The sequence below is a fragment of the Saimiri boliviensis genome, chromosome 10 (assembly GCF_048565385.1).
Source record: "Saimiri boliviensis isolate mSaiBol1 chromosome 10, mSaiBol1.pri, whole genome shotgun sequence".
NCBI classification, from domain to species: domain Eukaryota; kingdom Metazoa; phylum Chordata; class Mammalia; order Primates; family Cebidae; genus Saimiri; species Saimiri boliviensis.
This window is the reverse complement of record NC_133458.1, coordinates 91157321-91179661: the sequence shown is the minus strand read 5'-3', so window position 1 is coordinate 91179661 and position 22341 is coordinate 91157321. Positions and strand designations below refer to the sequence as shown.

The 22341-nt window shown below is 39.7% G+C and overlaps 1 protein-coding gene across 6 annotated transcripts in view; it reads right to left on the bottom strand.

Moving 5' to 3' along the window:
- Window positions 1–20727, bottom strand: part of PALS2 (protein associated with LIN7 2, MAGUK p55 family member) — a 119103-nt gene extending 98376 nt beyond the window's left edge. For 2 of the 6 annotated variants that reach the window (XM_039473021.2, XM_039473020.2), the window contains exon 1: window positions 20422–20727. The gene's annotated coding sequence lies outside the window, so the exon portion shown is untranslated. Of the gene's footprint in view, window positions 1–17557; window positions 18027–18213; window positions 19354–20421 lie in introns of those variants that run through there. The other 4 variants (XM_074379620.1, XM_074379619.1, XM_074379621.1 and 1 more) reach the window with 3 other exon arrangements.
- Window positions 20728–22341: the final 1614 nt, after the last annotated feature.

The window sequence follows — 22341 nt, the reverse complement described above, 5'->3', positions numbered from 1 at the left end:
CACACATATTCATGGGGTAACAGTTCAATACATATATGGTGATCGGGTCAAGGTAATTAGCATATTTATCACATCAGTGCTCTTTGATGTTACTACTGTAACTGTTTTGGGGCACCAAGAATCATCCCCATACAAGACAGTTGATAAATGTATGTGTTATGACTGGTCTACCAACTGGCCATTCCTCATCTCCCTCTCCTCAGATCTCCTTAAAAGCTGAAACATAGTGATATTGAAATTAAGCTAATAATTCTACAATAATCTCTAAGTGTTCAAGTGAAAGGAAGAGTCACATGTCTCTCACTTTAAATCAAAAGCTAGAAATGATTAATTTTAATAAGGAAGGCAAGTTGAAAGCAGAGGCTGAAAAGACCTCCTGAGCTAAACAGCCAAGCTGTGAATGCAAAGGAAAAGTTCTTGAAGGAAATTAAGAGTGCTATTCCAGTGAACACAGGAATGATGAGAAAGCAAAACAGCATTATTGATGACATGGATAAAGTGTGAGTGGTCTGGAGATCAAACCAGTCACAGCATTCTCTTAAATCGAAGCCTAATCCAGAGTAAGGCCCTAACTCCCTTCAATTCTGTGAAGGCTAAGAAGTCAAGAGCTACAGGAGAAGAGCCTGAAGATAGCACAGGTTGTTCATGAGGTTTATGGAAAGATGCTACCTCCTAACACAGAAGTGCAAGGTGAAGAAGCAAGAGCCGAGGCAGAAGCTGCAACAAGTTACCCAGAAGCTGCAACAAGTTACCCGAAAGACCTAGCTAAGATCACTGATGAAGGTGGTGGCTATACTACACAACAGACAGATGTTCAATGCAGACAAAATAGCCTTTTATTAGTCACACAGGATTCCATAGTTAGTGAAAAGCCAATGCTTGGCCTCAATACTTAAAAAGACAGTCTCTCTTTAGTTAGGGGCTAATATAGCTGGTGACTTTAAGCTGAAGCCAGTGTTCATTTACTATCTTGAAAGATCCTATGTCCTGTAAAAATTATTCTAAATCTACTCTAACTGTGCACTATAAATGGAACAAACCCTTGATGAAAGCACATCAGTTTACAACAAGGTTTACTGAATATTACTGCTCACTGATAACTCAACCTTGTCACCCAAGAGCTCTGACAGACATGCACAGGAGATGAATACACGCTTGCTAACACAACATCTCTTTTGCAGCCCATGGATCAAGGAGTAATTCTGACTTTCAAATCTTATTTAAGAAATACATATAATAAGATGATAGCGGCCATAGATAGTAATTCCTCTGAAGGATGTGGGCAAATTGAAAATCTTCTGGAAAGGATTCACCAGTTATGTCATTGAGAACACTTGTGATTCATGTGAGAAGGACAAAACATGCTTCAAAATGTTGATTCATAGGAGTTTGAAAGAAGTTGAGTCCAACTCTCATCAATGACTTTGAGGGATTCAAGACTTAAGTGGGTAAGTCACTGGAGATGTGGTGGAAATAGTAAAGGAATGACAAGTAAAAGTGGAGCCTTAAGATGTGGCTGAATTGCTGCAATCTCATGATAAAATTCCAACAGAAGAGGAGTTGGTTTTTATACGCGGGCAAAAAAAAAGTGTTTCATGAGCTGGAGTCTACTCCTGGTGAAGATGCTGTGAATATTGTTGAAATCACAGCAAGAATTTAGAATATTACATAAGTTTAGCTAGTAAAGTAGCAGCAGGGTTTGAGAGGATGTATTCCAATTTTGAATGAAGTTCTATTATACATAAAATGTTCTCAAACAGCATCACATGTTACCAATAAAGGACAGTTCATCAATGTAGCAAACTTTATTTCTGTCTTATTTTATAAGAAATTACCACAGCCACTCCAACCTTCAGTAACCACCACCCTGTTAAGTCAGCTGCCACTGGCATTAAGGTTAAGACCCTCCACCAGCAAAAAGATTTCAACTCTCTGAAGGCTCTGATGACTGTTAGCATTTTTAAGCTTTAAAATATTTTTAAATCAAGGTTTGTACACTTTTTAGACATAATGCTATTGTATACTTAGTAATCTACGGTATACTGTAACCATACTTTTATATGGGAAACCAAAAATTTGTGTGATTTGCTTGTGATATATTTTATTGTGGCAGTCCAAAACTGAACCCATGATACCTCTGAGGCATGACTGTATTTATTTTCCTTACTTCATCTATACAATACCACTAGCAGTGTGAGCTTTCTGAAATACAAACACGACCATGTTTCTCCCCTGGCTAAAATCTCTCAATAGTTTCCCATCACCTATAGAATCAAAATTCCTTAATACAGCATAAGGGACTTCACATTCTCCTCTGGTAGCTGGCCATTCCAAACATCCCCACTTGCCTCTTCTTATAGGGGCCCTTTTATTCCAACCACATTGGATCATTTGCCATTCCGAAGATTCATTGCTTCCTACTGCTGTAACTTCACCTTAATTGTCTCAAATGAAACCTTCCCTGACCTATCCTAGCAGATTTACAATACAGAGTACTTACCACATTATGTAGTACAGTTGATCCTCATTATTCTGTCAATAGATTCAATAATCACCATATCAAACTGAAAACATAAGCTTTTTTTGTGTGTGTGGCAAATTTGCCTACTTGCTAAAATTTACTTTTAATCCAATAATCAATATTCATAGAGCTTTTGTGGTCATTAGTAGATATGCTCTGAGTGGTGAAAAATCTGAGTCACTCAACATTGCAAGTCCCAGCTGAAGGGGAACAAAGCAACAGTCTGCTTTCTTGTTTTAGCTCTCATACTAAAAACAAGTATCCTTTTCATAGTTTATTTTGTGCCACATTTTTTTTTTTTTTTTTCATTTTTCTGTTGGTTATTTGTGATTTCACAAAATGGTCCCCAATCATAGCACTGAAGTGCTATCCATTGTTTCTTTACCATGAGAAGGCTCTGGTGTGCCTTACAGAAAATATATATGTATTAGATAAGCTTTGTTTAGGCATGACTTACAAGTGAACTTGGCTGAGGACAATGTTAATGAATCAATAATATATAATAAGGTATCTTTAAAGAGAAATACACACAAAAGGCGGCTATATATTGACCAGTTGGTGACCAAAGGCTTGCAGGAACCTAACCCCTCATTTCCCCTAAAAGCAACACCTCAGTACTTGCAGAGACTATAAACCGTAACTATCTTGAATAATGAGAACTGTATTTTAATGTACATGTCTGTCTCCAATACAAAATTATTGGGCTCACTGAGGATATGGCATCTTATTTATTTTTATACTCTAATTCTTAATATTATTCTAGACACACCACATTTAATATTCATTGAATGAAATTTTAAAATTCTGGTTTCTCATCATTGTAATATGATTTGCTCTATATAGTTAGACTATATGGTAAGAGTCCATGTCAAGTTAAGCTACACACTGCCCCCCACCTCAATGAGGCCTTGCTCAACTGCATAATGGTCTAAATGTCATCCTCCATTCCTGATCCTGTCCCTCTTTTACAGCCAAAGACTATGCTTTTTAAGTTCAAACACAAAATGACAGCTACATCGAAAGGCATTTATATTGACAATTCCTCAGATCAGCTGGCCTAACAGGCATTGTAGACCTCAAAACTATTAGACACACTTCCAGTTAAAGTGGAAGACTAAACACACATTCCTATGTTCTCTCCCTCCTGAGTTCCCACCGAAATGACAAAACAGGTATATAATTTTTATAAAGAATAAAACAGCAATAATATTGGCGGAGAGGTGAGACAGAAATAAAAGAGAAACAGATTAGCAAACCAGAAGTGTTAGAAACTGCTTTGAAGTTAGAAAACAGGTAAGAAAGGTTTGGCGGTTTGGCAAGAAGGTACATTTGTTAACCTGAAACCAATTCTCTCACAAAACATCTAAAAATACTAAATAAAATACTGAAAATATCCTCTCCAAAAAAAAAAAAAAAAAAAAAAAAAAAAAATGTCCCCAAGAATATCCCTGTGGGCCAAGATGAAGGGAAAAAAACAAACTAGTAAGTAGGTACTGAAGTTATGACTGCCCTGGAGTGTTTACTGATTTCAGTAACCAGGATTCAGAGGTTGCCATTTAGGCCCTGGCTTGTTCAAAATGAAGAATGCAACTTAGACCTACCTACATGAAGTTGAGACCTTACAGGACTAACCCCTACTTTGTAAGAGCAGTCCAATAAAAACATGTCTGTTGGCAAAGGAAGACAATAAGGAGTTGCCTGTCTCAGATTGGACTCCACATTAGTAGAAAAAATATCACCTGAGAATTAGTAATCACAGCTTATTCTCAAGGATTCAGGGTTCCAAATATACCTAGCCAGTTCAGAACACCCCAAGCAGAGAAATTACAAAGTAGTCTTGGGCCAGTAGCTTCCACAGGTGCCAAAGAAAAGTCTTGGCAAACCTTGGAAGGAATGTGTCCTCTAACCTGGTTGCACAGAATTTCCTTCAATAAAACCCAGCCAAGCAAGAGGACATAATTCAAAAATCAAAAAAACACAATAAGACAGGTAGCTGAAAACACAAGAAAATAATACTATCAAGAAAGAAAGCAAGTAAGATTGAAAAATCTTATAATCTAAGACTTTAGAAGTAAGCACCATTCCACCTAAGTGGATTTTCTCTGGGCCTCCCTCAAGAAGTCTATTTGCGCTTAAATATTCTTTTATACTAGAGTCAACAGTTACTGTGTAAAATTGAAAACATATGCTTTCTAAGACATATAGTGTATTTTTTTAAATTACCATACCACCTCTCCCCAGTGAGTATTTGAAAATGTGCTAGGGCATTTTTGATGGTCTCAGTGACTGCAGTAGAAAACTAAGTATTAAGGGACACTAAACCCCGAGTACTGTTTAGGTTAGGACAATCCGGCACTGCAAAGCATAGTACTGCCAAAAATGCCAGTAATGCATTGTTGAGAACAACTTTACTAATATAACTAAATGTGAAACTATTAACCATGATTAACTAACTCTATGAAGAGTAGGGATAGAAACCTTTAACTTTCATGGTACATTCATTCTTCCATGCTGATTTAACTTTGCATGTCTTGTAGCATTAATAATGTTAAAAGCTTAATTAAAAATAAATTGATCATAAATAAGTAATGGGATGGGAGAACTATGTTACTCATTAACCAACATAAATTCCTCCTTCCAGGTAAACTAGCTTGTTCAGAGCACAAAGGATACAGAAATGCATTTGACTGCCCTGAAATTCCTATGCTCAGAAAAGTAGTCTTTTCATACACTTAAAATGTTTCTTAGGTAACATATCTCCAGAATTAAAACAGATTTACTAATGCTGGTTGTGTGCACATACATGAGGTACAGGATACTTCTTTGGTGAGGCAGCAGCTTCAGTATTAACACTTTCTGTGGCTGACAGAAAGCCCAAGAAAGGAGTCAAGACTCAAAAAATTAACAATGTAGAGTTGTAGTGGTTGGGTGGAACTGTTCCATGGTACAGCTCAAGAGTATATTACTTAGCAAACTAATGAAAGCCCATTGTTAACAACTGATTTATCAATAAGGCAACTCAGTTTTCCATGTGATGAGAGGCCAGTTAATGTTAACACCTGTAAAAATGAAAATGGAAGAAGATATAACTGATGTGCATAAAAAGCAGAAAGTGTCTACTAAAAGAAGATCTGCACTTAACTCGAGAATTTTGTCTCCCAAATTTTCCAAGCACACATACACACCCCTGAACACACAATTTGGATCTACAAATCACATACTGACCACTACAGCATAGAAATACTTTGGCTTTCCATCTCTTTTTATTGTATAGTATAGTTGTTATACACAGGCAAAACGCAATTATATTTTATGTTAAATGGCCAATATGTTTACATCAACATCAAATGGAGGTGGGATAAGGAAAAAAATATTTTTCTAAAAACATACCCCTTTCTCAATTATGGATACATTGATTCAACTTTTATCTTCATATTATGAGTTATTTTGCGCTGCTTAACAAAAACAATAAAGCCAAATAGAAGTTCTTGTAAACTTTGTTTCATTCTAGAATTTCAGTGTTTTCCATTTACTACTACAAACCACTTATAAAGGCTTTCCAAATGCAGCTGTTATATAGATGGCAATCTTTATCTGTAAGCAAGAATAAAATTATTCAAAAAGAACTCCAAGACAGTTTTTCCCTTAAGCATCTTGTTTAAACTTTTTACATATTAAAAAATCAGAACAGGTTCAAACATCATACAAAAAAAACCTGGACTCAAGAACTAGCTCAACCTAGACCTGGGACTTGAAGCACATGAAAAACGTAAAAGAGAATGCCTAAAACAATCATCACGAGGCCATCAAGAATTTAAAAATGGAGTGATCCCTCAAGAGTTAATTTGGTAAAAGAGAAAAATTAACAGCCCAAAATAGCAACCCTAAATGAAGATGGGTAAAAATATTTAAAAGTATTTGTCTAATTGAAGTGTCTAAGATACACCCTTAAGAATGCAATGTAAGAATCTATATGTTATTGTAAGCTGTTGGTAGGATGGTATCTGGTCAAGTCTAGGAGAAAAAGCAGTAAAAAAATTGACCTATGTCTCTAAAAGTGTCCAGGGAAGAACGTGCTTACTCTATATTCCAGGGTTTTTCAATCTTGGCACTAGTGTCATTTGGGGCCAGATAATTCTTTGTTGTGGAGTCTGTCCCAGTTAATTGCTTAGTTAACAACCCTGGCCTCTACCCACAAGATGTCAGTAGCATCCCACCCCCAGATGTGACAACCAAGTATTACCAAGTAAAACTTGAAGATGGCTTCAAGTATTACCAAATGTGCCACAGGGGGCAAAAGTGCCCCCTTAAAGAATCACTGGTATATTCTAAATAACAAATAGATCAAACTGTATTAGCTCTATGCTATTTCTGGCATCAGAATCACTCCACTTTTCTTGCTCACCTACTAAACGTCTCATAATATTTTGGCTTTTTACAGACAGTATGATCGTGGTTCTAAGATGTATTTGCTATAGTTATTTTATGAAATTGAAAAGAAGATGTCAGAGAGGAAGGCCCAGGCCAAAAGTAAAGAGAAAGCTTTCTTTCAAGAATCAAGCCACATACTTTCCACATTTCCCCACAAAATTTAGCATGATGTCTCAAGCTTGTAATCTCAGCACTAATGGGAGGCCAAGAAGGGAGGAGGGCTTGAAACCAGGAGTTCTGATATCAGGCTGGGCAATACAGTGAGACCTAGACTCTACAAAAATTAAAAACAAAAATTTAGCTGGCCATAGTGGTGTGGACCTGTAGTCCCAGCTATTTGGGAGGTTGAGCTGGGAGGATCACTAGAACCCAGAAATTCAAGACTTCAGTGAGCTATGATCAGGCCACTGCACTCAACTGAGTCAGAGGGAGATGCTGTATATAAAAAAAAAAAAAGAAAGAAAGAAAAGGAAAAAAGTTGTTTATTCTTTACTACTATCAGTATCTTTATTTTGTTCTTTTTTCTCTATTTTTTTACAGTTCCTCTGCTGATTCCCCTCCCCTATATGATAGTACCCACACTCATCCATCATCTTTCTAGGTAATGTCCTTCCATTGTTTTTAACAGAATATAATGCAGGGATAAATGATTTTTGACTAAGTAATACCCAAGTAGGTAGTCTCTAAAGAACTTTTGCATCCTTTAGTCAAATATGAGAACAACCTGCTCAAATTTAGGGAGTATTAACAACTTATTTAAAAAGAAAATAACCTTAAAAAACCACCTTTAAAACAAGAACAGGGTTTATTTTGGTGAAGAGACTAGAATCTTGGGGGATGGGGGCAGGGAATCTCCAAACCCTGAAAATCCAGAGACTGCCTTTTCGTAGAAATCCCTTGAAAACCTCAAGATACCCTATGTCATTTGGTTTGCCATGGTGAATTATACTTACCTTTAACTCTTCCTTCCCTCTGCCACCACTGTCTTTCAGGCTTTCCTTAATTCACTTTTAAATTTTCACCACAAGCCTCTTTCCACCATTCTCTTCTTCACTATAATCCACTCATAAGACTATCACATCAATCTCATTAAAAAAGCATTTTAATGACCAGATTGCATTAGAAAAACATGATTTTCTGTCATCTGTGATGTTTAAATTTCTCTTAATATCTTAGCTTTCCATCTGTTCAACTTAACACACTCTTATTCCTTAATATAAACTCTTTTCTAAACACATTGATGGTTTTACTTCCTAAATGTACAACCACGTATCTAATTCCCACGTAAATGCCTTCACTCATGTTACTCATTCCAACTAAGGAATATTTTTTTCCTTGGTTAATCCATACTTACCCAGCTTATGACCTACTTACTGCTTTTGTAGAATCAAAATTGTAGCGCTAAAATGAGTCGCTTAACTCACCTCAAAATTAACTCAAATCAAGTAAGTAGCAAGTCTCTCCCCAGAGGTGAACATTTCTTCTTCTGAATTCTTTCAGAACTTACAGTCTGCCACACATGATAAAACACTACTTATACAGCTAAACTGTGTTTTCCCCTAACATCTTCAATTAAAAAAATAGTAATAATAAGCAAAGCCTATCTGTGGTTCATGATGATCCTTGATTGGGGAAATACAAAGAAACTGTTTCTTCCTTCAAATAAACTATATAAAATAATCATTTTATTTTGTGTAATGCCAGTATATACATAAACAGATTTGCTTTTAGCAAACAATTGACGAGTCATAAACATTAGAAATCTAGACTTTCTATGCAGATTGCTTCACAAATTTCTACTGCAGAATAACAAATTCTAAGTTGCTCTTTTTGGAGATATTTTGCAAAAGAGGGAACTCCAGGTATGGATGATAAAAGAGAAGGGAACTAGATAAATGGCAGAGTAGGAGCACAGATTATTAGCGGTACATACTCCTTAGAAGAGATAACAGAGGAAGAGACAAAATAAATTTGCAGCCTTCAATCTAGAATTGCACAGTCTGTTGGGAAGGAGGGAATGGAGATGAGAATAAGGACAGAGAGAGCCAAGTCAGTGTTCCATGGTTACATTCTGATGAGTACTGGCATGAAATAATCAAGGGTGGAAACAAACTATAAATACCGACTTGGCTATAGCAAGCTGAGCAAGTTAAATAAAGGTTACTAAAGGCTTTTTTTTTTTTTAATCTCAAATATCCAAGTTATGCTATCTCTAGGACAGAAGTTGGAATCTGTAACTTTTAAGTGAACATAAGAAAAGATCTCAATAAAATACCCTCAAAAATACCTCCTAGGATTTATAAACACTTTTTTTTTTCAGGGGCAGGGGGCCTTGTTGGAAGTACTGAAAAGTCTCTTTCAACAAAGTAATGGTGAATGGAAACCAATTGAATAGTATCTGGTTTTTCCAAGTTGAAGAGCATAAAATGGTAATCTGACACATTTAACATTTTAATTGGGTGAATACTAAAACTTTACAAAATTTTTGCAGGTTAACTGACAACTCAGTCTCCTTAACCTTATTTACTCTGTGACATTTTAAATACCTTCATGAAAAATTTCTCTACCTAGTGGTTTTCAAGAACTTAATGCTAAGGATTGGTGAGGGCATACTGAGACTAGTTTGTTTCACAAGATATTCTGACCTTTTAAAAACATGGCTTACATCTTTTTTTCCATTTACCCCCATTTCAAAAGATTACTAGGTAAAAAATAAAAAGCATTTAAATTGATTTGTATAAAAATATGCACGGCTGCCAGGTGCAGTGGCTCACACCTGTAATCCCAGTACTTTGGGAGGCTGAGGCAGGTGGATCTCCAGGTCAGGAGTTCAAGACAAGCCTGGCTAACATGGCGAAACTCCATCTCTACTAGAAATACAGAAATTAGCTGGGTGTGCTGGCACATGTCTGTAATCCCAGCTACTTGGGAGGCTGAGGCAGGAGAATCGCTTGAACTCGGGAAATAGAGGTTGCACTGAGCCAGGATCATGAGAGCACACCACTGCACTCCAGCCTGAGGGACAGAGCAAGACTCCACGTCAGGGGGAGAAAAAACGGCATGATTATTTCATTTCAAAAACAAGCAACTTTAATAAACTAAACTTCTTTACTCAATTATCTGAGTTTCTTATGTCAAAGCTGTTTATAAGAAACCCAATTGTCTGAGTTTCTTATCTGAGCAGCTTCTTATATAAGGAGCTAGAAGGATATTAAAGAGGAATAAAAAAGGCAAATAATTTTTTATTTATGTAACTAAAGTTAAATTTCCCATTAACATTTTATTATGTGCATACAGACATACATATTCTAGTAAATAAAAGACACATCCACTTGAAGATAGTCACATTCAAACTTCAAATAGTATTTATTACAGTTACTGAAAAAAAGCAATGTTTCTTTCAGAAAAGTAACTCAAGTACTAAGCTGCTAATACCAATAAAGTATTTATAATATTCTACAGATTTATAAATTCTGCCATTAGAGAACGAAAGCAGAATTTCCTGAAACATCCAAGAATTTGTAAACAACTGACATTCACCCTCACCATATCACCAGATTGGATGCTGTTCAAATGAGCTGTGACTAGAATTAGTACTCCCAATTCCTTAGTAAGCCATTATTACTAAATAGAGTTTCATTTTCTTCATATGCATCATATATTGTGTTTGATATAAGATAATGGGAGTTATATTTTTTATATGAAAACTAAGTTGGGCAGGACACCGTGGCTCATGCCTGTAATCCCAGCACTTTGGGAGGCTGAAGTGGACGGATCAAGGGGTCAGGAGTTCAAGACCATTCTGACCAAGATGGTGAAACCCTGTCTCTACTAAAAAATACAAAAATTAGCTGGGCATGGTGGCACATGCCTATAATCCCAGCTACTTGGAAGGCTGAGGTAGAGAAATGCTTGAACCCAGGAGGTTGCGGTGAGCCGAGATTGTGCCACTGCACTCAAGCCTGGGTGACAGTGAGACTCCAGTCTCAAAACAAAAACAAAACAACAACAACAAAACAAGTAGATGCTTTGGAAAGACCCCCAAAAAAGCAAGTGACAAAACAACAAAACAAAACAAAATAAACTGCTATAAAATTAAGGGTAAAGAAGTATAAACAATTGAGGAGTCGTAAAACATTAGAAATCTAGATTTTACATGCAGATTGCTTTATAATCTTTCAAGTTCTCACTCCAAAGCTGGTAATCAGTGATAATGCATTGGCTTATAGGAGAATGATGACCCACAGCGCTGGCAAAAGATGCACACGCAAAGAAAAGACTGACACATGAATGTACATTTTTAAGTAATATATTAAGATATGTGTGAATAGTTTTTTATGACTCTTCACTTAATTCACTTTCAGTTAACCAAAACTACCACCAGTTCTGATCGAAAGAGATTAAAAGCTTTTTCTCATAATAGAAGCAGCAGAATTTTTTTCTGGATATCCCACAAAAAGCTGTCAGTAACAGATGTCTTTAGAATAATGTTTCTCAGCCTCAGCAATATTGACATTTTGGGCTGGATGATTCCTTGTTGAGGGGGTTGTCCTGTGCACTGTCTGCAGCATCCCTGACCTATGTTATACATAGCAGTAGCAACACCTGTCACGATATTTTTGACAGCCAAATATTCCCAAGTTCAGCAAAATCACCCCGATTGAGAAACACTGACAAAGGGATGAAGATGGGACAAAAACACTTATCAGCTCGTCCTCCCTTTTCTGAACCATTAAAATTACCACTGTGGTAATTTCTTTTCTTTTCTTTTTTTTTTTTTTTTTTTTTTTTTGAGACAGTTTTGCTCGTTACCCAGGCTGGAGTGCAATGACGTGATCTCAGCTCACCGCAACCTCCCCCTCCTGGGTTCAGGCAATTCTCCTACCTCAGCCTCCCTGAGTAGCTGGGATTACAGGCATGTGCCACCATGCCCAGCTAATTTTTTGTATTTTTAGTAGAGACAGGGTTTCATCATGTTGACCAGGATGGTCTCGATCTCTTAACCTCGTGATCCACCCGCCTCGGCCTCCCAAAGTGCTGGGATTACAGGTAATTTCAATATAACCCCCCACCACCACAAGATAGCTATGTCTTAATTCCTGACGCCTGGGAATGTCAAGGCATTTGGAAAGTTTCACAGGTGTGATTAAATTAAAGCTCTTGTGATGGGGAGGTTATTCCAGAGGACACTAAATGCCCTCACAAAGTGGGATATCGATCTCTCTCTCGCGCTCGCTCTCTCTCTCTCTCTCTCTCTCTCTCACACTCTCTCTCTCTCACACACACACACACACACACACACACACACACACACACAGAGGGAGATGAAAAACAAAGCTGAGAGAGATTTGAAATGCTGGCCTTAAAGACTGCAGTGTGCAGCCACAAGCCAAGGAATGCCAGAAGCCACCAGAAACTATGGAAAAGGCAACAAATGGGTTCTCCCTTAGATTTTCTGGAGGAAAAATGTCCCTGCTGACACCCTGATTTTGGCCCAATTATACTGATTTCAGATGTCTGGACTCCAGAATTGTAAGAGAATAAATTTATTTATAAGCCACTAAGTCTGTGGCAATTTGTCACAACAGTCATGGAAAACTAATAAAATCATAAAAAGATTTTACTAACTTAAAAAATATAATTTTTAAATCTGCAATAAGCAAATGAGCGGAGAGCATTTGTGCTCTCCAATGTGTGGAGAGTATTTAGCACACATTGAAACATGGTGGTATTAATAATATTGCCAAATGCTTACATCAGCATTAACTATGACTAAACATCAACCTCTTGATAGCAAGAAGAAAAAACAAAAAAGCTCAAATAGTAAAACTGGATATGTATGTCCAAAGCTCATATGAATGAAAACATATAAATCATCTACTCATGTGATGAATATACTTGCCAGTTACATAAGCACTATGTTATAATTTGTTCTGTACTGAAAAGACAGATTATGGATGAGGCTACCTAATGATGGCTATCTTGGAGAACCATGCCTGAACATTCAGTAGTAGAAAAGAAACAAGAAGGCAGAGGGAAGAATATGTAAGAAAGTAAAGCAATGGGAATTAATGAGACATATGCAAATGTACTGACCTGGTGAGACAGACTCAAGTTTCAGCATTAGAGTTATCTAAATGATATATAACCTCAAAAGCTATGTTGAACCATTTCATTATTAAAACAGAATATTCCACAGGATGTATTTACCCAAATAGTGGCTCTTGGAGATTTTAACAATATAATCATTCTCCTGCCCCATATTAGAACTACTAAATTAGAATCCTTTAGTGTAGGATAGCTCCAAAGGATTCTGATGCTCACGTAGGTAAAGAACTGCCCGCCAGAGTCACTTCATGGTAAAATGACCTACAGAACAACATACAAAGTATGTACCTATCCTTCAAGTATGCATTTAACTAAACCATCTTAGTATTTTCCTAAGTTAAAATTTCTCCCAAAATGTACCCCTCTGAGTTCCACTATAGAATTTCTCTAAAAGAATCTCTCACCCTTCCCTTTTCCTTTCCTAAGCATATGGCCCCTAGTCTGCTCAGAGAATCATTTTCCTCACATTTTCTCACAAATTTTTCTTTAAAAGTCCCACATATCTCCAGCTGCCCTATTCTATCTTCTAACAACATTAATCCTACCCAACTAATAGCTAACAATATCCTACAGAACAAAGGAACTATGAAAAAGTTCTGCTAATAAGCTATACAATAAGCCAAGATTTTTTAAAATGCTCTATTGCCTACTCTAATAAATATTCTAAGTACATTTATCAAATGAAATTCAAAATCATTTTTTATAAAATATTTCTTCCAAAAGCATAAAATCATGAACTGGGTCTATAAAAAGGCAATAAGCTAAGCTCCTTCAATTAAATCTTCACTTAGTGCTACTAAGCAGCTAACAAAGTGCTGGGCTGTGTGAAGGATACAAAGTGCCTGAAAATCTCAGTGATTTATAAACAACTTTACCAGTATTGGAGTAGAAGAAAGGGGAATAGAGAAGGGTAACTAAATACCACCCAAAAGGTATCTCTCTTTTTGGGGAAGAGGCCTGCTGTTTTAGTTTGTTTATGACTAAAGCCAAAAACAAAGCAATGCAAGTTAGTGGTCAAATAAGTTGTGTATTAACTTTTTACCCTCCCACAAACATCTCTATATCAATTAATGCACATTTCCAGCCTTTTCTGTTTACCTTAATGCTCTTCAGAAATTTCAATCACATCAAATTTTGATTTGTGCTTCCACCAATAACGTGAGAACCCCTGTTAACCTCTAGCCTCTTCAGAAGTATTATCAAACATTTTTCATCTGTTAATTGGTGAAACAGTATCATATAGTTTTTATTTATAATATTTGTATGTGAAAAAATTAGCTAGGCATGGTGGCACGTGCCTGTAATCCCAGCTACTCAGGAGGCTGAGGCAGGAGAATTGCCTGACCCCAGGAGGCGGAGGTTGCGATGAGCCGAGATCGCGCCATTGCACTCCAGCCTGGGCAACAAGAGCGAAACTCCGTCTCAAAAAAAAAAAAAAAAAAATTGTATGTGTGAAGTTGAATACATTTACATATGCTTACAAAACACTTGCATTTCCTTTTTTGAGAATTACTCTGGTTCATGATCTTTGCCTACTTGATGATTAGTCTTTTCCTAACTGGTTGGTAGGTACTTTATATATTGACGACGTTAGACTCTTATTTATCATACAAATTGCAAATACTTCTACCAGTTCCTCCATTATCATCATGCTATTTTTATTTTCTTTCCTTTTTGTATATATTTTGTCTTCCTCAATCAAACTGCAAATCATCCCCATGAAAGATAACCACATTTCTTTTGTATATCTCCAGGAGAATGCTTTTTAGATACTTCAGATTTCAAGATCAAATTTAAAAAGAGAAGAGTTGGATGTTTTGCAGCTGCTGATAGGTACAAACATTAATTATTACAGGGGCACCTACCTGGATTGTCTGTTTAATCCCATTACGTGTGGTTACAGCAAGTAAAACCAAGTTCTAATAATGAGATACAATTTACTGAACAGGGAAGAATTAGACGAACCTTTCTCCAGTTTCCTAGGCTGGTACCATGACAATTCAGAAGCTCCTGGTGGCCATATTTTCCACTAAGAGGACTATGAAGTGGTCTTCTGCAGCCAGAGAAGGAATGAAGCAAATGCACAGAGAAGAACAGAGGAAAAAAAAAAAACAAAAACAGGCCCTGCAGGCACTGGAGTCCTAGTCCTTGCATTCCACTGGACATTGGCTGCCTCTTAACAATAAATCCCCCTTACCTAAAACAGCAAGAATGGATTTCTATCACTTATGGCCAAAAGAGACCTGTTTACTATAACTATCATTTTATAAAGGGGCATTTTAACATCAAAACCTCAGGAAGAACATGACCTCAGAATTTTTTAAAGGATGATTTATTTAATGACAGCTATGTGCCAGAAGGGGTCTAAGTTCTTGAAACATAATGTTAATCAAAAGAGACAAGATCAGTGGGGTGTGGTTGTTCACTTAAGATTCCAGAGCTTTGAGGCACTGAGGCGAGAGAATCCCTTGAGGTTAGGAGTTTGAGAGCAGCCTGGGCAATACAGTGAGACTCCATCTCCACACAAAAAAAAGTTTTTTTAATTAGCTGGGCATGGTGGTTGTTGCCTGTAGTCCTACCTACCAGGAGACTGAGGTGGAAGGATCACTTGAGCCTAGGAGTTCCGGGCTACAGTGAGCTGTGATCACACCACTGCACTCCAGCCTGGGTGACAGAGTAAGACTCTATCTCAAAAACAAAAACAAAAAGAGACAAGATCAGTGATATCATGGGGCTTATATTCTAGTGAGTATGCAGATTATAAAAAATACAAAAATATAATATCAGATAGCGATAAATGGTTTGCAGATTTTTTTTTTTCCTGAGACATAGTTTCACTCGTTTCCCAGGCAATGGCATGATCTCGGCTCACTGCAACCTCCGCCTCCTGGGTTCAAGCAATTCTCCTGCCTCAGACTCCTGAGTAGCTGGAATTACAGGCATGGGCCACCACACCCAGTTAATTTTGCATTTAGAGACAGGGTGTTTCCATGCTGGTAAGGATGGTCTCCAAATCCCGACCTCAGGTGATCTACCTGCCTTGACCTCCCAAAGTGCTGGGATTACAGGCGTGAAGAAATTTTTAAATTAAAAAGGTAATGGGATAGAGGGAGATGAGCCTAGTGTCATTCTGGAAAGACGGTTAGGTAGTAATGCTTGTCTGCAAAGGTGATACTTGAACTACAACATGAAATGACGAAAAGGAGTCACTCATGTAATAACCTAGGAAAAGAGTTCCAGACAGACGAACAGAGTGCAAAAGCCCTAAGTTAGGAGCAAGTCATGGCATTGATGAGGAAAAAATGAAGGGCAATGTAGATGAAATATAGTAAAAAGTGGAGGAAGAGTGTATAGAAATGATAGATTTAAGAGGAAAAGATGTAAACTAGCAAAGGATGGATTCGATCACGTACAAAACTAGCAAGCAGTAGAAAGGATTTTAAAATAACTTGAGCTTTACGAAATACTCATTATATTATCTTTAATTCTCATTTTGCCTTGGGTCAGTGATAACTTTGACAGGCCTTTAGAAACTTCCATTTCCAAGTCCTTATAACACAGTCCTAAAGTTGGCCGGAAATGAACATATTCCGAAGCAGAAAGTATCTTTTCTAGTACACTATATTTAAAGGAAAAAAAGAATTTTCGGATGAAAGCAGTCATCTTAAAGGAAAGAAGGAAAATAACCTAGGATGAAGGAATAATAGAAACGACTTCAAATTTTGTTCTGTTCATTACTCTGTGAATAAATTTACCATATAAAGATTACAGAAAGGTCTTTGAATTAGTCTATCATAATTAAGGAAGGTCATAAAACTTAAGTTCTTTCTAAACTACCATAAATGTGACAGCCTGTTTACTGAGTTCATTATTATTGAACTGAACATTAACAAAGTTAAATACCATCAGAAAAGAAAAAGTAGAAACCAGGCTTCTGACTTTATTGCCCCTGGTAAGAATGGTCACAGCTTAATGGTCAACAAAGTTGTGGGCTTTAATGTTATCTCTGTGACTATGATAAATGTGGGCTTTAATCTTATCTCTATGACTATGATACAGGACGAACTTCCCCTCTGTGGTGAAATGAACACTAAAATTAGGTACATGGGATGCTTCAATATCTTCTCCAAAAGCTTTTTACAAGAAGACACCAATTTGTTTAAAAAGGTTTGGATATAGTTACACATCACGCAAGAGTGATGACCTTTCCAGATCCTTCCAAACAACTTATATCTGTGTACACTAACCAAGTAATTAAACCTACACTGCTTCTAAGTTGAATGCAAGTCAAGTCAGATCTTTAAAAGCTATAATGTATTCAGAAATCTTATCTTTCATCATGTTAGATGTATACTTAGACCACTTAACAGGAGACTGTTAATAACAGAGTCTATGAAGAATGATACTTTGTGAGCGTGGTGTAAGTTAAAGAAAGTCAAGTCATTAAACACCTTGATTGAGCCTTGCTTCTGAGTGCATCCTCCTCAGCACACTTACCAGCAGTTTGGCAAAGTGCCCAGGATGATTAGCAGCCAAGGTATATGTAAGGAGGAATATGGTTAAGCCCGATTGTAAAGTCTCCCCCCAGTGGTCAGATACAAGTAACAGAAAAGGAGGAAAATCATTGCAGCTTCTGTGAGACTCAACAGGAACACTAAGCAAAACTGGTCCCTACAAGAAAAAAATAAAATATTTAATTCAATAATGGTACCGTATCAGAGATCTCTTGTACTTATCTGCTCTTATATTTATAAACGTGAAGACCACTTTTCTAAAGAAGGAACCTAGAGTTAAAACAAAACTAGCATAGTTTTTCTCAATATCATTTTTAAGGAATAACTGACATATTTCCAAACAGTTTAGTATTTGTTTTATCAAATGGGTAAGTGTTCATTCTTCCTGAAATAAATATCGGCACATCGCTTACATGGTTAACTATACTTATGTGAAATAGAGTTCTGATTAAAAAAAAAAAAAAAAAAAAAAAAAAAAAAAATTAGTCACTGACTAAATGAATCACTCTGGAAAGAAAAAATATTAACTATTATATACCTAATGAGAGATTTACAAGATACTCTTTTTCAAAAGTCAACTAGCAATAGGTAATTTACAGTAGAGTAAGCGATGTCAAAAGTATAAATGGATTCTCTTACCTCTTATTTTCTTGCTGTCTTGTACAACTCATCTTTGACCAGCACTAATCCTGTATGACTTGTAACTCTCTCAGCAATAATTTGCTGATGCTACTCAATTTTAACAAAGCTCGGACGTCAAAAATATGAAAGGCATTTAATTAAAAACATCTGTTGTCTTCTGCTAATCCATTATTAAGTAGTAAAGTATGTAATGGGATAGTAAATATTCAAACAAGCAACTTGAATTTTAAAACAACTTTTTAAAAAGATAACACATAATCACAATTATGTCTTCTTGGTTATCTCAAGCTAAAAAGAGGGGAGTGGGAGAGAAAGAAGCAGGCTATGTAGTCTTCTGGAACAATTTCAGCCTAAAATGAGACTGAGAAAGAAGCAAACTGCTCCCTCAAATGTTTAAAAATATGATTCATTTTTAAAAATCCAACAGTTGGTCTAAAGAAAAAAAAAAAGATCCTGTCTTATATAGAGCTACTAGACTTGCTTAAGCACCTTCATTTTTCCAGTGTTGATTTAACCTAGAATGTAAAATGATTCATTTTGACATTTCAGATGGAAAAGAATTCGGTGACATCAGTAAGAACACATAGACACCTCTTCCATAAAGATGGTGTGCAGCCTCCATAGGACAAAACTGAGCAATTAAAAGTGTTACCATTTGTGTATTATGTAACCGTAGTCTAGAATTTAAGAAACATGGATCTTAAAGGGTAACACATCGTGTGAACGCGTATATAAACACCTATTTAAATAGATGATATATTAAAGGTACAAATCACCTCAAAATGACACAATCCACAAAAGTTCTTTGTTTACTCTTAATAAGGCCTCAGAAGACAGAACTATAATCAGGCCTACCACTCTGTCATCACTGCACAGTAGATACCTACAATAAGCAATATTACTTGAGGTCCACTGCTATACCTATATAAGGAAACTACCGCATTACTAACGTTACTTCGCTTGATATATTCGACCAACATAAGTTTACAAATGATTTGCAAGATTTCATGGGACGAAATGGCTGCTCCAATTGAAGAGCATTTTCACGCACCCCAAACGTCCTCAGCTACATTACAAGAGCACTTGAAGCACAAAGTAAAATTCCAGCACTCTCCAAAGGCACAGGAAAGAGTAAAATGTGGCTAGCCTGACCTTAACCGGCTGTTTATAAGTAATGAGGAGAATTTTCTGAGCTTCCCCGTCAGTCTTCAGTTCTCTTCTTCGCTTCACCCCCCAACCCCCTACACAGACGCACACCCAGCTGATGGAAGTTTAACCAATGTAATCTCGAGCTGCAATCCCAGAAACTGGTTAAGCCTGAGAATAAACTCCCAATAAACTGTTAAAAAGTCCTTCTGCAAAAAACATTTACCAACCAATCCACATTCCGTCACCACACGGTCAGATCCCTCAATCGACTCCCCTGCTGACCCTCCACACAGCTCCCCCCCCCCAAAAAAAAAAAAAAAAAAAAAACGCCCCGACACCTATCCGGTTTCAGATAAATGTACCCAGGACCCGGGAGCACGACCTCAGCTGCGAACGCCCCCGGAGCAGCGTGTGCTCGGCCCACAGCCACTTTGGCCAAACAACTGGAGTCTTCTACCTCGGAAGTAGCGGCGGTAGTTGGAGAAAGCCTCCCCCCACCCCCGCCAGGAACTCCGAGCTCGGGAAAGAACCGAGTGCAGGAGGAATCGCCCCCTCTCGGAACCGACCCCGGAGGTGTCAGTCACAGCAACACCGCCCCCATGCCGGCTCTCCATTCAGGCTCCACCACGACTCCCGCCGCAGAGGTGTCGGCGCCCGAGCCCCGAGCCGAGAGGGGCCCCGCGCGTCTGCGGCCCTAGCCCAAGCCGGGGCCGCGCCAGGGAGCGCGTGGGGAGCGGCGGCCAGCAGCATGGGCCAGACACGTTGCCGCGCTCCGGCCCGGCCCGGCCCGCCCCGCGGCCCGCAGCCCGAGAGCCAGGAGCACGGTCGAGCGCCCCTTCCGCGCGGGCTGGGCCGGGGGCGATGAACAGCCTCCCTGCCCGCGCCGCCTCCGGCTCCCGGGTCCCTTTCCCGTCGCCCGCCGAAGCCCAGGTGCCGAGGGGCGGGGCGGGCCAGGGTCCTCGCGTGGCGCGCCGCGGCGAGCAACAGGGCGCCCCCGGCCGGCCCGGCGCGCGGCGCGACCGTTACCAGAGCGGGGTGGGGGACCCGACAACTCACCGGCTCGCACGGCTCGCACCTCCGCCGCCTCCGCGCCGCCGCCGCCGCTCTCGGTCGCTCTCCGCCGCCACTGCTCTCCCTCAGCCACAGGCACCGCTGAGCAGCCCCATCTGCAAACTCGGGGCTCGTAGTTGGGAATTGGAAATGCGTCTCTCACTGCCCTCCGTCTCCCTCTCCCTCCTCTCCTTCCCTCGCTCCCCACTCCGCCCCAGCTCCGGTCGCCCCCGCCGCTGCCTCCGCGCACGCGGCCAGCCTCCCCTCAGCCGCCCTCCTCCTCCTCCACCTCCAGCCGCCGCCGCCGCCCGCCGCCGGGGCGCGCTCCCTGCTGGCCTCGCGCGTGCGCCGGACGCCGGGGCGCGCGCGCTCGGGCGCGAGGAGGCGCCACCGCCTCCGGGAAGCCGGGCCCCGCCCCTCCGGCCGCGGCGCGGCGTCCAGGTGGAGCCCCCTCCCAGCCTCCGCGCGCCTCGCCTGATTGCGCTCCGCGCCCGGCCGCCTCGCTGCGGGGCTCCCAGCCCTGCGCCAGCCCGGGGGCCGCTGCCGCGCCCGCGAGAGAGCGTTTGTTGGACCCAGTCCCCGCCGGGTCTCCCGAACCGAAGTCGCCGCTGTCACTCAGCGTTGACCGCTGGGCGAGATACTCCGCGGGCATAAAAGAGGCTCCGCCCTGCCCTTTCTGAGAGTTTTACATTCAAGAACCCGGTCCTGAGGCACAAAAGAGAAATGGAACTGGAAGAAAAGCCTCTGGAAAAATCTCCCCCTCCCCCTTCACACACACCCCTAGTTCTGATGTGTATTTGGCAGGTTCTACGGCGCTGACTGTGTCCTTCATGAATTTTCTCCCAAAGGCTCTACCGGGCAGGGTGATTCACACCCGAGGAGATGGATGGACGCTGACTCTTTTCGTAGCACCGAGGCTGCCGTAGAACTCCCGGGGCCGGCTTTGCCAGACACTCCCTGGACACAGTTGTTCAGCCCCTCCCCAGCATCTGGGCTTCCCAGACCTCGAAAGGGTGGGGTTGGGGAGGGCATGCCATCCTTTCAACCTGGACTCTGTGTAGAGCCTGGTGAACTATGATGAGTGTCCGGGTGTGTAGATGACACATTTTGACAAGAGTGCAGATTTAATTTTTCACTTGAAAGGAACTGAGCAATGCACTGCAGCAGAGACTTCTGATTAGAAAAACACAGCAAGTCAGCCAGAGAACTTCCGATCCCCTTAAAAGACCTCTGTGAACCCTCAGACCCGTGACGGGAGGCTTTTGGAAAAACTGTGTTCTTCCTAAAATTGAATCATGTAATTTACATCTTACAAGATGCTTACTGCAGTCTTTTCAAACCATGATTGCATAAAGTGCAAGTCAAACTTCGCATGTGAGGCGTGTATCAGGTGGCCTCCTCTGTGCAGCCTTTCCTGGCTTCTCGGGCACCTTGCACAAACCAGACCATTGATAAATGTTTGCAGAATAAGCGCGTGCATCATGGCCCTTTGAATTCAGAGATGGAGTTATAATTTGTATTGTCTCCTCTCTTTGTGAATGCGGCAGTCACAGAAGGGAGAGAGAAAATACTATTGATGAGATGTATTAAGAAGGCCCAGTGTCCAAAACAGTGATTTTTGTCTTTATCCTCAAGCAAGCATCAAAGATTAATTTCCTTTTCCATTAGGATCATTAATTTTGCAAACCAACATTCAGGGGGGCCTTGTACAGTGTTAATTTAGAACGTTCTTTCCTGGAACAGCAAACCCAAGCAAAGGTAATTGGAAGCATTTACGGAGACTCAAACGTGCCCAGAGCACAGAGTAGCTTTGGGTCCCCTGTAGTCAGGCTGGCTGGATGAAATGAAGCAGAGTGGGCTCAGAGCCCAAGGCAGAGACAAAGTGAAAGGATGAGGTTTGTCTTCTCAGGGTGTCAGCAAGACCTT